Here is a 12,645-nt window from a genome sequence, read left to right on the forward strand (position 1 = left end):
AATATTCATATGATCAGGACCGTAACCTTACTGCCTCAACCGCAAAATAATTGTTTTTTTGTACAAAGACGGTGATTTAACATGCAAGACTTGCACCAATGGCATTCCAGCGCAGCACTCCAACACTTGTTTGGAAACTGCAGAGGCCTGGTAAATCATAGACGAGAAGTCCTGCCTACCATCCAAGGAGAAGAAAAAAATGGACAACAATAGAGAAGTGGGCCTGTCCGGGGCACATCAAGGCACAAAAAGGAAATACTTGACTTTCTAATGTCCTGCGCCAGGAACGACGTATTCACACTGGCCGTTGAACCACGTTCTCAAAGCGGTTGCGTAGGCAATTTCTTCAACATCCAATACAATTTCACGCGCCTTTGGCGACGAAACGAGTGGACCCGCTTGGAGGTTGCAATTCGAACGCCAGTATGAATGCATCTGAAGAGGGAAACCCATCAATTCATCTAGATTTCGCCCGTAGTCATAAGCATTTCTAATTGCATGAGCCCCCTCCCGGAGCGGGGTACAAATCTAAATCATGTGATCCCTTTCATATTAAAATGACACTTTTCCCTATTTCTCTGTGTCTATGAAGAGGCACATGTGCACACATATGCTGACGCACGTACACACGTGGGTCGAAAATTCGCTTCACGCGCTGTGTGATGGTTCATTGGAGACAACGCACTGTGCCATTTCCGACGTAGTGAAGGGTGCGCGTGGATTACTTTAATCGTAGCTAGAGGAGTGCGAGTGAGCGGGAATGGATGAATGAATAAAGCGTTTATTGAGAGCGTGGTTGCTGCCCTGAGTATCGGCCCTTAGCAGAGCGCTAACTTAGATCTTAAAGATGCTTGTGGTGGGTTGCCAAAAGTCACCGATTCCGGCGGCCTGGTCGACAATGAGGTCTAGGAGCGGGTCCCAGAAGTCCTCGTCGACGGTGGGCGCTGGATGAATAGACTCCTGAAGGGATCCTGCTTTGAGTATTCTTTGCGTCAAAAAAATGAGCAGCGGGCAAGATAAGAAAAAGGTGCATTCATTTTTTATCCATCGCTTTGTAAAAGACTGGGCTGTGTTCCAGCGGTGCTTCTCTGTAGACTATATTGAAATTCGATAGCGTTGCTTGTCTTCTAAAAAGGCTACATTCTGGTGTCTACGCCTTGTCCCGAGAGCCGCTCATGCTCGCTTACAAGGAGAGGGGGACGACGTGTGTGAATTATTCTCCCGCGAGGGCGCATGCGTTTAGACAAGGCGACCGGTATTTTTCAGGGGGTGACCAAATGCTGGCGCATTTATTAACTTGACGGTTCGCCCAAAATGAAGGCTTTGACAGAAGGGTCATTCCACGCCAAACAACCCAGGCCTATGTTCGACCCTCACGGATTCCATCTAAAAGAATGTACGTGTTATTGGTTATGTAAAAGTATATTTTTCAATATAGTTTTGTACAACTTTTTATATACAGCTTTACGACACTTTGAATTTTGTGGAAAACAGGCCCCAAGAGGTAGAATACATAATTTTTCGAGAAAGGTTCAAAACGAGACTTTTGTTTGACCATTTATTATAGGAAACCTAGTATCACATTCTTATCAAAATATCTTATTTTTAAATATAATTTGTTTCCTTTAGTACTACCACAAAAAAGTTTTAGGTATTATTATGGTAGCGTGTTTTTTTTTTTTTTTTTTTTTTAAATATAGAGTGAAAATGAGCTTTCATGGCTTTTTTAACGCATCTGCACCGTTAATAAGAATCAGAAATGTTTGAAAAGGAACAAAAGAAACTATTGGATGATTGAGAAGACTGTATTGACCTACTAAAAGCGGTGCTTAATGTTCAGGCTCTTTTCAAACCTTTCTAGAAAAATGTTGTATTTTTCTCCTTGGAACCTGCTTTCCGCAAAATTCAAGGTATCGTGAAAAATATAATAAAAAAACGTTAAAAATACATTGGAAGAGGAACATCACCAATAACACAGACAATATTTGCAGCCCGAACCCGTGATGGTTGAATTTAGGCCTGGGTAGTGTGGCGTATGGAACGATTCAGCAGTAAATGAATCGAGTAAAAACACGCAATAGACCTTTCGCTAAATGACCCAAGCATCAACGATAATGATGGGAATCTAGGTACACGCGCTGCACGTGATCGCCTTCCCTGTAGAAAAAAATTCGAAGTAAATAACCAAAATAAAGCGTCCGTGAAACGCGTCTTCGAAGTTTCATTTGTTTTTGATGTTTGCTTTCGCACAGTTGCAGCTGAAGACGCCAGCACGCGCAGCGCGTGTACCTACGTTCCCGGCATTCTCTTTGATGCGTGGGTAATTCAGCAAAAGGTCTATTTCATGTTAAAGAAATTTTATGCGCAGCAAGGGCGGCCAGTGAATATTTTTTTCTTGCGTATCCTGGGTACCGCGTGTTTACTGTCGAAGTGCTCAGGGGTAGTGCCATAAGCATGTGGGCACCCAGGTTGATGAGTATAGTTTAAAAAAAATTGGCGACTATTCGTGAAATTTCAGTCGAACTTGCACATGTGCATCATCAGGTTTACTGCCAATCTTGAGAATCATGAAGTATAGGTATGGCAGAAAAATTATTTAAATACATTAATACCTTGATAGCGAACAAAGAATAGACGGCACTAGGCTAACGAGCGGCAGCGACGTTTTCTTTTAAAAGCATCCTATAGTAATAAAAAATGGAGATCTTTCCCCAAGCGATTGACGTCGCAAATGAAAATGGCGGCATTTTACGCCATGTTCCATGACTTGTTCTGTAGGCTACGAGCGCTAGCGGAGGAATTTGCAGGGAGAATTTTCTCGTAGGAGAGTAGCAGGCAAACTAAGTGTTGAGCAGAAGTATACTCTGCCTCTAGATCATCTGGTAGCATATATAGCCGGTGGCAGGTTAGGAGTTCCACTAAAAGCTCCTTTTATCTCATTCTACTTTAGCAGACCAAATTGCGGAGGTCGCGACTGTAGACAGACAACTTGGAAGATGTAACGACGTAAGTGTATACATTCGTGTAAACCATGCTACACGATGCACTTTGCAGACCCCGGGTTTGCGGTTGAACTGCAATGGGTGAAATGCCCTTCTACACGCAAAGACAGAAGTTGACAATTCATAACAAATCATTTAGAAAAAAAAAGTATGTCACAACAGAACTTCGATCTGTTGTGACATACTCTTAAAAAAAGACTATACTTTTAACCCTGAACGCAGTTACCAGCCGAGTTTTGAGTGACCAGCACCATGCGTTTAAATGTGGCGTTGGAAGGTCAATCTGCTTTCGCGGTTTGGTGATGCTCGTTTAGTGGGAAGAATGATGGCCGGTTCGGTTCATACGTAGAGCGCAGCGCCCAATCGATGCTGGAAAACGGCGCTGATGCAGCTCTGACTTGCACTTGACTTATAACTGCTGAGGTTCCACAGTGGTACACGTGACTTATCGCCGATGTGCTGTTACATGATACAGCGCCGATGCATCGATGCTAAGACGACAAGAATCAGTGCACTGCGGCATGCATTTCGACGTAGTTATGGTGCACCAAGAGGCAATAGGTGCTTATTCTAGATTGTACGCCGAGGATGGAGGGCCCTGTGGAAGTATATACTGTACTCAGTCTGTGCTCAAAGTGAAGCCACATTCCCCCGATAGCAACGCAAGGTTCTTGCGTGCGATCTACGAAATGCTCCAAATAATTAAGCATCCCCATGCATGCGCATGCCAACCAAATGTTTAGGCGGCAATAAAATTAAGGCTACGTTCGGGGGTCCCTTGCGTTGGTGGTTCTTGGGCGGCGAGCAAAGCCAATACGCGCAGTCTTCACTTTTCTCATATATAATTACCAACATTGAGACAAAGGAAGCAAATAGGACATACGAAGCACTATCTCATAATCGGTGAGTCGGTGGATTGTGCATCCTTTTTGTTGCCTTTGCCTCAATGTGTTTTTAATCATGATAGTGCACCAGCTCGGCAGCGCTTTGACTCTTATTTCAGTACTTTTTTTTTTCTCTAGATGACACATTTGGCGCGAGCGATGGCTCCACACGTTTTTTTGCCCGCACCGGCAACTTAAGTAACAAAAAGCGTGGTGGGTCACGATAATCTAATATTCTCTCCTAGGTCAATGGAATTGCGGCATTCGGTGTCAAAAACACCGAAGAAAGGATCAAAAAGCAGTAATCATGAAGACAGTAAGCGACGTCATGTGTTTCTTAAATTGTCGGTGCACGTCTCGTCCCGCGTTTCCTAAGCTGCAAGTAAGTTCATTTATTAGATAGGCGTATTGCTTAATAAATGCTTGCCAAAAAAAGATCTTTGGGGATCGGAAAATAGACATAATAATTGCGCGAACAATGACCAATCGAACACGGGACGCTTTGTTCACGTTGGTACGCGGGTACACTTGTCTATTCTCCCCGCCCAGCTCGCGGATATTTCTTTCTCGCGCGACCTTGAGCTATTCTTATCCCGCTCTTATATATGCGTCTTTTTGTCTTCGGAGAAGCTTGCGGAGTGTTTGTGATAGGTGCGACCTAGATATTCGCCGCAACACACTCCGCGATCGTTGGAGAAAAAAACGACTGAGGCTGCGGAATTGGATAGGTTGAAAGATGTCCTGCTAGGTGGCCAATTGGCTTCTGTCCGAACCAGAGCCCCCCCCCCCCCCCCCCCCCCCCCCTTATTTCCGAGCGTTTTTTTTTTTTTTTTGTCCGTGTCGATTTGTCTTGTTGTAGGAGCCGGTTTACATCATGAGCGAGGGAAGGCGCGCGCGAGTATTAAAGGGGGGTCGCACGGGGAGAACAGGGCTTCATATGGGCTGTTTGGAACACGATGGGCTTGAGGTTCTCCGGAGGCAGATAAAAGGCAAACATCCGTTTTAGATGGTTGCATAAAACACCGAGCTGTCTTTTTGCAAAAAAAAAAAAAGAGGTGAACTCGCGTTTTACTTATTTTCAAGTTTGGCGCAGCTCGCAGTAGACGCCGCTGTCCAATGTCTCCACAAACCTTGATGCCTTACGAAACTCGGGGCACTCCCGGGCTTCTTATTATCGCATTGCAGACAATTAGGTTGTGGCACTAGCCAATAAGAACGTCGGGGAACCAATCTCGAAGCCAAAAACTTGAAGTCTTAGTGAGTATAGTTAGGAAAAAAAGAAAGAAAGAAACAAACAAAACAGAGTTTCCGTAGTTCCTGGAGAAGCACCCGTTTTGTTTATAGTAATCAATTTGTATTCATCGCGCTAACTCTGGGTGTCTCGATTCTAAGCGCAGAAGCTTATGGTCTACCAGATACCACATGGTCTCTCTTTAGCCCGTTGCTCTCGCTTCAACCCGACCCATATTTAGTAGAATTAACCCTCACGCATTATTCAAAGTGTCGCCGCCTCGCCGTCGTGCCAAGGTTGTTTCATTGATATGTGTGCCGGACGCCAGGAGAATACGCCACCCATTGCAATCAGGATGACTGGAGGTGGCTATTGTCATTGTTGGCAGGGTAACGGTGTGAGCGTCACGCGGAAAGAGAGCGACGTTATCGCCGCTGAGAAAAAGAAGGTGTACTTTATACACTGTCCACCCACAAGTGGACGGTGCGGTGGAAACTGCGTGTGCTTGTTGAACCAGTATCGCGTCCGTCTTTTGCCATGTGCTCACCATCCTACTCACACTCACGCGCAGTGTACGGGATCACGTGACGCAAGGGAGGCGGGTGATTGGTCCGACAAGTGGGTAGCTCGAACCGCACTATCAGCTTAAAGGTTAATGCGTTTTTTGCGCTTGTATTTTTTTCCTTTTCATTTTCTTCTGCTGCGAACAAGTCTTCTTTGAGGTAACTTTTAAGATATGTATACTCGGAAAACATGACAAAGTCTTTCTTTTGTTTTTTTACGGCGAAGGCGGGGCACGAACTGATACGGACTTTTCCTTTCTTGGCGTTTTGAGATTTCTTTTATGAGCGTAATTCTTTTGTGTGCCTCTATACGGGCAGAGTGGGGTGTGTGGTTTCTGTAGTTGCTCTGTCCGTAAACCGGACTTCCTTTATCTGTCTTCACAAAGAAAGACGACAGAATGGCTTTTTCTTTTCTTCTTCCCGGGGAGCGATTCTAAAATGCGACGAAAGCTCGGGGTGTCGCTGTTAAAAGACAGTGCTTACGCGACGGTCGCGTGCCGAATTGAAACGCGGTCGACTGGGATTGAGTGAGAGGATGACCGGTTTGAGAAAGAAGAAGCTTCATTGGCCGAGTTGGGCTAACACCACCTAGAATGATCAAAGCCTGTGCACTAGAATTGCAACGTCATCAGATTGAGATCGAACGAAGACGCGGATTGGACGCGACTGTTACGTCAGCGTTCGGCTGAGCCTCGTGGCCAATCAACGCGTCGAAGGACGCTCGGCAACGGGCTCGGGTCCAGTCGTCGAGTTGGCGCCATCCAACTGTGGTGACGTTCCATCAAGGAAGAAGGGGGATGTTCACAGGCCGTACCTTAAAACCCCTTAAAGTGTCTTACAAAAGAGAGAACAGATTGAAACACTGGCGCCATCTATGCTTTGACAATGGAACTACATTTCACTATAGCCAAGGCTTGGCGGTATTTGCGAAGTCAAATGTACGCACTAGTTATGAGAAATGTTTTCGTTTATAGGTTGTATTCGTGAAGCGGTGCATGCTGGGACCAGCGCCATCTTGCCGTCCTCGAGAGCAGACAGCCGCGCGCGCACTCCCGTAGCGCCCAGCGACAGGTGACGGACGCGTTACGCACGCACCGTTGCAGTGCGACGTATTTATGGTGTTTGCTCGCCCGCTAACGTGAAGATGTCTTCTTCAAGTGGTTCTCCACCGCTGGGTTTATACGGCCTAAGTTTAAGCGGACGGGAACGCACACGTTACGAGGAAAAGGTTAAAATGTGCGGCGCGGATCCGTTCGCGCTGCCGCCGATGGACCTAGTCCGGAACAGCAACCTATGGCCGCAGGTAGAAATGGGCGACATACACAACTACCTGATCCTCAAGACAAGTTTCGTGACGCGCAAGCAGCTAAAAGCGTACAAATCATTAGACGCCCATAATTACCTTACGAGCGGATGGGTCCAGGAGCCGGCAATGAAAGCAGCGAACGCGGACAGCGTGATCATCGTCTCGAAGGTGAGCCTAACTTTTCATGTTTTTGCGGACGCGTATCTTCGCTTAATTTCGTTTGAAACGGCGAAACGGTCTGTTTCAGGAGCGTGTAGTAGCCAGTGATAGTGATAGCGCGAAGGAGATGATGGTGGCCTAGCGCGTCTTAGATCGGAGCACGTGGAAAGCTCGTGCTGCAGGACCCAAACATCGTACCGGTGTGCAGTCGTGCATCGCTACTGCGTGGTGCACCTAGTAAAGACTCCAGGCTAGCGGTCGCGCTGCACTGGCGAAATTTCTCAACAGCGTGCGACATTGTCGCCAAAACCAGACAGTCTGGATCTGTCTAAAACAAGGATCTTTTTTGTTTTAATGCCCGAAATTCACTTCGTCATGCGTGCAGCGTGGGCGGATGTGAGGAATGCAATGCAATCGAGGCAGAAAGCGCGGCTGCGGCTTCGCCTGAAGTTTGAAAAGGTAGGATGCGGTTGTCCGTACGCGACTGTGCGACTGTCTGCTCCCGAGGACGGCAAGATGGCGCTGGTCCCAGCATGCACCGCTTCACGAATACAACCTATAACATTGATAAAAGTATTTTCAAGCCAGGAAAGAAAGAATGATGCACGAAAGAAATTGAAAATATACCGGACCACCCAGTGTTCAACTGTGGGGTGCCAGTGTGTCCTGTCGTCGTAAGAGGTTTCAAACCTCGCTTTTTCTATAAATGATTTGCCTGGCATTAGCGACCACGCTATATCGAATTTCAGCCTGCTTACTACAACATGTGTTGCTAGTAAATCTAGGAAACGCTTTCTAGAATCTAGATTATAGCAAAGCAAACTTTGACGCAATAAATATTGAGTTTGCTTTTTTTCTTGACAAATTTCTGCCTGCGCTTTCAGAACGTACGGTAGAGACTAATTGAAACATGTTTCAAAACAAAATACATTATCTTATTAATTTTTTTATCCCGTGTAATATTGCATCCAACCGCGTGTCTCCTTGGTTCAATACAACCCTTAAACGTCTTTCTAATAAAAAATAAATAAATAAACAAAAAAAAAACCGCATTTTTCGTGAGGCGAAATTGTGTGGCCTCATTGAGCGTTGGGAGTTTTATGAACCTGTTGCAAATGTTTATAAAGCAGCTGTCAATGAAGCAAAACTGACTTTTTATTGTTACGCTTTCATCAATGCTATCAAACAACACTAAACAATTTTGGAGTGTTGTAAGCGGGCCTAAACGACTGGTTGTACCCCTCACAGGTGTTGAAGGTATTGACATTCCAAAAGCTCAGTGTGCATTCGTTCGAAACAGTGTCTTTGTCAAGGCTTTCACTGAACATAATAGTTTAGTTTATCCTATGTATTCAGATTATGCTTTCTTTCGGATGGATCCACTGGTTTTTGAGTACGATGGGGTTGTGAAACTGATTGATAATTGGAAGATTTGTTCCTTGTGTGGAGTTGACAACATTACCTCTAAATTTCTTAGGAATACTAAAAATTACATCTCAAATAATCTAAATAATATTTCTGAGAATTCATTAAACCTTGGTGTCTTACCGGATGATTGGAAAACAGAAAAGGTGGTTCCATTTCACAAATCAGGTAACAAACATGATCCTCTTAATGACAGACCCTTTTTGTTAGCCATCACCCCGGTTAAGATTTCAGAACACATTATTTATTCTCATTTAGTTGACTTTTTAGGGTCAAACTGTTTCTTTTCACCTTCACAACATGGTTTTCGCGGGTCTCTCTCATGTGACACACAGCTTTTGTCTTTCACTAACGACCTACTTTCCAGTCTTGTCCGTGGGTCCCAGGCGGACTGTGTATTTCTTGATTTCCCCAAAGCGTTTGATAAAGTGTCTAGTAAACTCTTACTTTTTAAACTCTGCAATCTTAACATCAATGCCAATGTTTTGTTGTGGATTACATGTTCCTTAACTAATCTGTGTCAATATGACAATGCTAACGAAACTAATTCTTCCCTTAATCATGTTACCTGTGGTGTTCTACAGGGGTCCGTTTTAGGATTTCTTTGTTTTTTATTTACATAAATGGACCCACGAATGTGTGTATTATTCTCAATAAGTTTTTTGGTCGATGACTATGTAATTTATTGCGAAACAACTAACGAATCTGATTCAACACTACTTCAATGTGACCTGTGTGCTGTATTCGAATGGTTTAACTTGTGGAAAATGACTCTTAACATTAACAAATGTAAATCCATGAGGGTTTCATGTCGGAACACGTCCATTGCACCCTACTCATTTTCTTACACACTGCTGCAGTCCGTGACGTCTTCTCAATATCTTGGTGTTTACATTACTTCTGTACAAAACTCCAGTCCGATTAAAAATAGAGTACGCCTCATCGATCTGGGACCCTTGCGTTTCTTAAATTCTCGGTGACTATTGCTTCCGCCCTTTGCCAGTTAAGTCGCACTCACAGTGTTCACACATCATACAAAAGGAACGGCGTTCACTGCAGACACGATGGCAACATTATCCGCGGGTACACTTCTAGCAGGTTTGGGCAATGTTAGTTTTGTACGCATGTATGTTCCGAACATGTCTCCAGACATATTTTTTGTGTGACCAGTGTGACGGGGCCACCATACAGGAAAGAATCAGCTCTCAGTCAGTAGGGAGTTTTAGGGAACCGTTTTTGCACATCCGATACGGTACCATGGGCCTTCTGGTACGAATTGCGCATGTGCGAGTCTTCTGCAGTTAGCGCATGCGCAGTTCGTACCGGAGGGCCAATCGTACCGTGTCGAATGTGCAAAAACGGTTCCCTAAAACTCTCTATCGTCTGCAGACTCTCCTTTGTATGTTAATAGAGTTAATGCAAAAGGTGCAAGCGAGCTGGACAGAATAAGCGATAATGATTCATGGACAAGGCGCACAAAAGACAAACAGAAATCTACGAACACTGCTAGGTGACTGGAGCGCGCTGAAAAAAATCCGCTTGGTCCGGGTATTAAACCTTTGTCCCCCTTGTTACCCTTCTTCAGAGATTATTATCGCCTATTCTGTCCAGCTCGCTTGCACCTTTGGATTAATTGCATTAACATCATAACCTTCAAAATGCCGGCCGTTCACCCTTCTTGGTGTTAGACTGGTGACGGCGGATAAGACCCGTTTGCTCTACTGACGTCTAACTTTTGGTTAGTTCAGTTGGTAGGGTGCTGCACTGGAAATGGGGAGTTCCCTGGTTCGATGCCAGGACCAGGCGGAATTTTTCAGCGCGCACCAGTCACCTAGTTGTGTTCGGAGAGTTGTGTTTGTCCTTTGTTCCCCTTGTTCCCCTTCTTCAGGGATTATTATCTCTTTTGCATGTTGTATTATAGTAGTGCGACCGCGGCTTTCAGCAGTCAGTGTCAGCTGTTTTCTATTTTGCCCTCAGCCAGTTATGCTGAAACAGTAGCAATAACTCTGTATTTTTTATATTATCATCAGCTGTCTGGATACCGACACATATTTGCCTATTTGCGACTCTAAATAAAACGACAAAATGAAACGCACTAAATGGCACTCGCTAGGTGGCGCAAGAAGCCGCCCGCTTAAGAGAGCTCAGCCGTACGTATCCATCTATCCACAAGGTCTACTGCTCCTGACTCTTCCTGGTGGAACGCGATGACGGCTACGGCGTCGTCGTCGTCGGGGTAGGAAGCCCGGGAAGTCCGTGGCGGCGGGTGACATCTGCCGGGGGAGGTGAGCGGGTACGATCGGGTCGTCCCACAAGGCCGACCGAGGCTCGTCGAGGCCGCCGCGACAGACCGGGCTCGCGTGGAAGAGCTCCCGCCGAAACGGGCCCAAGGTCGGGCCAAAGTCAGCCTCTTGCACAACCCGCCGTCAGGTATTCAAAGGGGGCATCCCACTGGCTTCGCGCCTGCTACCGCCGATAAATATGGAAGGCTGCACGCTGCGAACCCACCCCCACGTGCTGAGACTTTTTTTTTTCTTTATTATTCTGGGGTGCATTTTGTCGCTTATTTGCACAAAGTTCTTGTTTTTTGCGGAATCCATCCCATTGTCCCTAAGGGGCTTCCTTTTTCTTCCTTTCTCATATCCAAACTCGTCAACAAGCTTATTTGCCCCTTACTTAAATTAAATCACCGCGGTTGTACGCAACACTATCAAAGACACAAGCGTGAGACAACATGCTTTGTTCGAGCAATGGTGATAACCTCAATGCTATACGGCGTGCAAGATCGCCTGCTCTTCGCGCACTTCCTCGAAAAGCGTCCAAATTCCTTTTTTTTTTCTCCCGCCCTGAACCAATCACGGCTCACGCCGTTCAGCTGGCTTCAGCTCTACCCACCATCCTTCCAATCAGAGCCAATCAGAGCCAATCAGAGCTAGGTGTTCTGAGACGTCACCGCAACCCCTGCCCAAGAAGCAGACCAACTTGCGCTACGCATATCCTGGAGGCCTGCGGAGGGAGATCGGACACCGGTTTTGTGATACCCACTGATTAGACTTCGTGTCCAATCACTGGATACAGGAGCGCCGCGTCAACTTTCGGCTGGCACTCGTCTTCAATCAACGAGTACAGAAGTTTCAGCCGTCCGCTGTCGCAGCACTCGTGTGACATTCTTCCGTTGCAGGTCCGCGTTACAGAAAAATACTGGGGGTCAGCCACGGTTACTTTTGACACATTCTGTGTCAAAAGTAACCGTCAGTAAGTTTAGTTTTCAGGTAAGCTTGGGACAGTTTCTCAGTGCTCGTGGTTGAGTGTCTCACGCGTATTTCACACCCGATTAGGTTTCGGGATATTCAGAGTCAGGACACCAGACGACAAGGACACGAAGTCATGAACCAGCACTGCGGATGGGCAGGTGGTACCGGTCCTTGAGGGTTTACTGTTCTATAAACGTAAGATAGCGTTGTAGTTGGACAGGCGTGTACGGAGTGGTTCTTACTAGATCAGAAGGTCCCTCGGGGAATAGCACATCATGAAGAAAGGAGCGTGGTCCTCCAGTGTCACGCAAGCTATCGAGAAGATTTGTGCTCTTTGTAGCCCCAGGTGACGCGTTTAATGACCACGTGCAATATTTGCTTAAGCAGACCGCTTCTGAGTAAATACGGATCTCGTGGAGATGCACCTCAGCGGATGCGCACCCAGTTCTTTTGGACGAAGTAGACGAGTTTGATCCATACATAGGCTACAAGGATCAGAAGAAACTGCAGAGGGGCGGTGCTTTTGGCTGTCGCAGCTAGAATCTGAATGGATGTCACTAGAGAAAAAAATGCAAAACAAGATTCATACGAGAAAAAAAAATCCAAAACGCGCACCTTCCAGCAGGTCGTTACCCCTTTACTCCGTAGCCGGTCGAGTACACCCTGTGGAGTACTTTTCTTTTCGTCGATAACTCACCTGCTGACACCAGAATGAGACCCCGTCATGACCTTGTGACCTTTCCTTGTCCCGATAGCCCGATCCCCCGTCCCCCTGCCCTCCCCCCTCCCTTGAATTGGAGGTTTGGCCCGGCGAAAGGGGT

The sequence above is a fragment of the Ixodes scapularis genome, unplaced genomic scaffold (genome assembly GCF_016920785.2).
Source record: "Ixodes scapularis isolate PalLabHiFi unplaced genomic scaffold, ASM1692078v2 PGA_scaffold13__105_contigs__length_92229423, whole genome shotgun sequence".
Taxonomy (NCBI): domain Eukaryota; kingdom Metazoa; phylum Arthropoda; class Arachnida; order Ixodida; family Ixodidae; genus Ixodes; species Ixodes scapularis.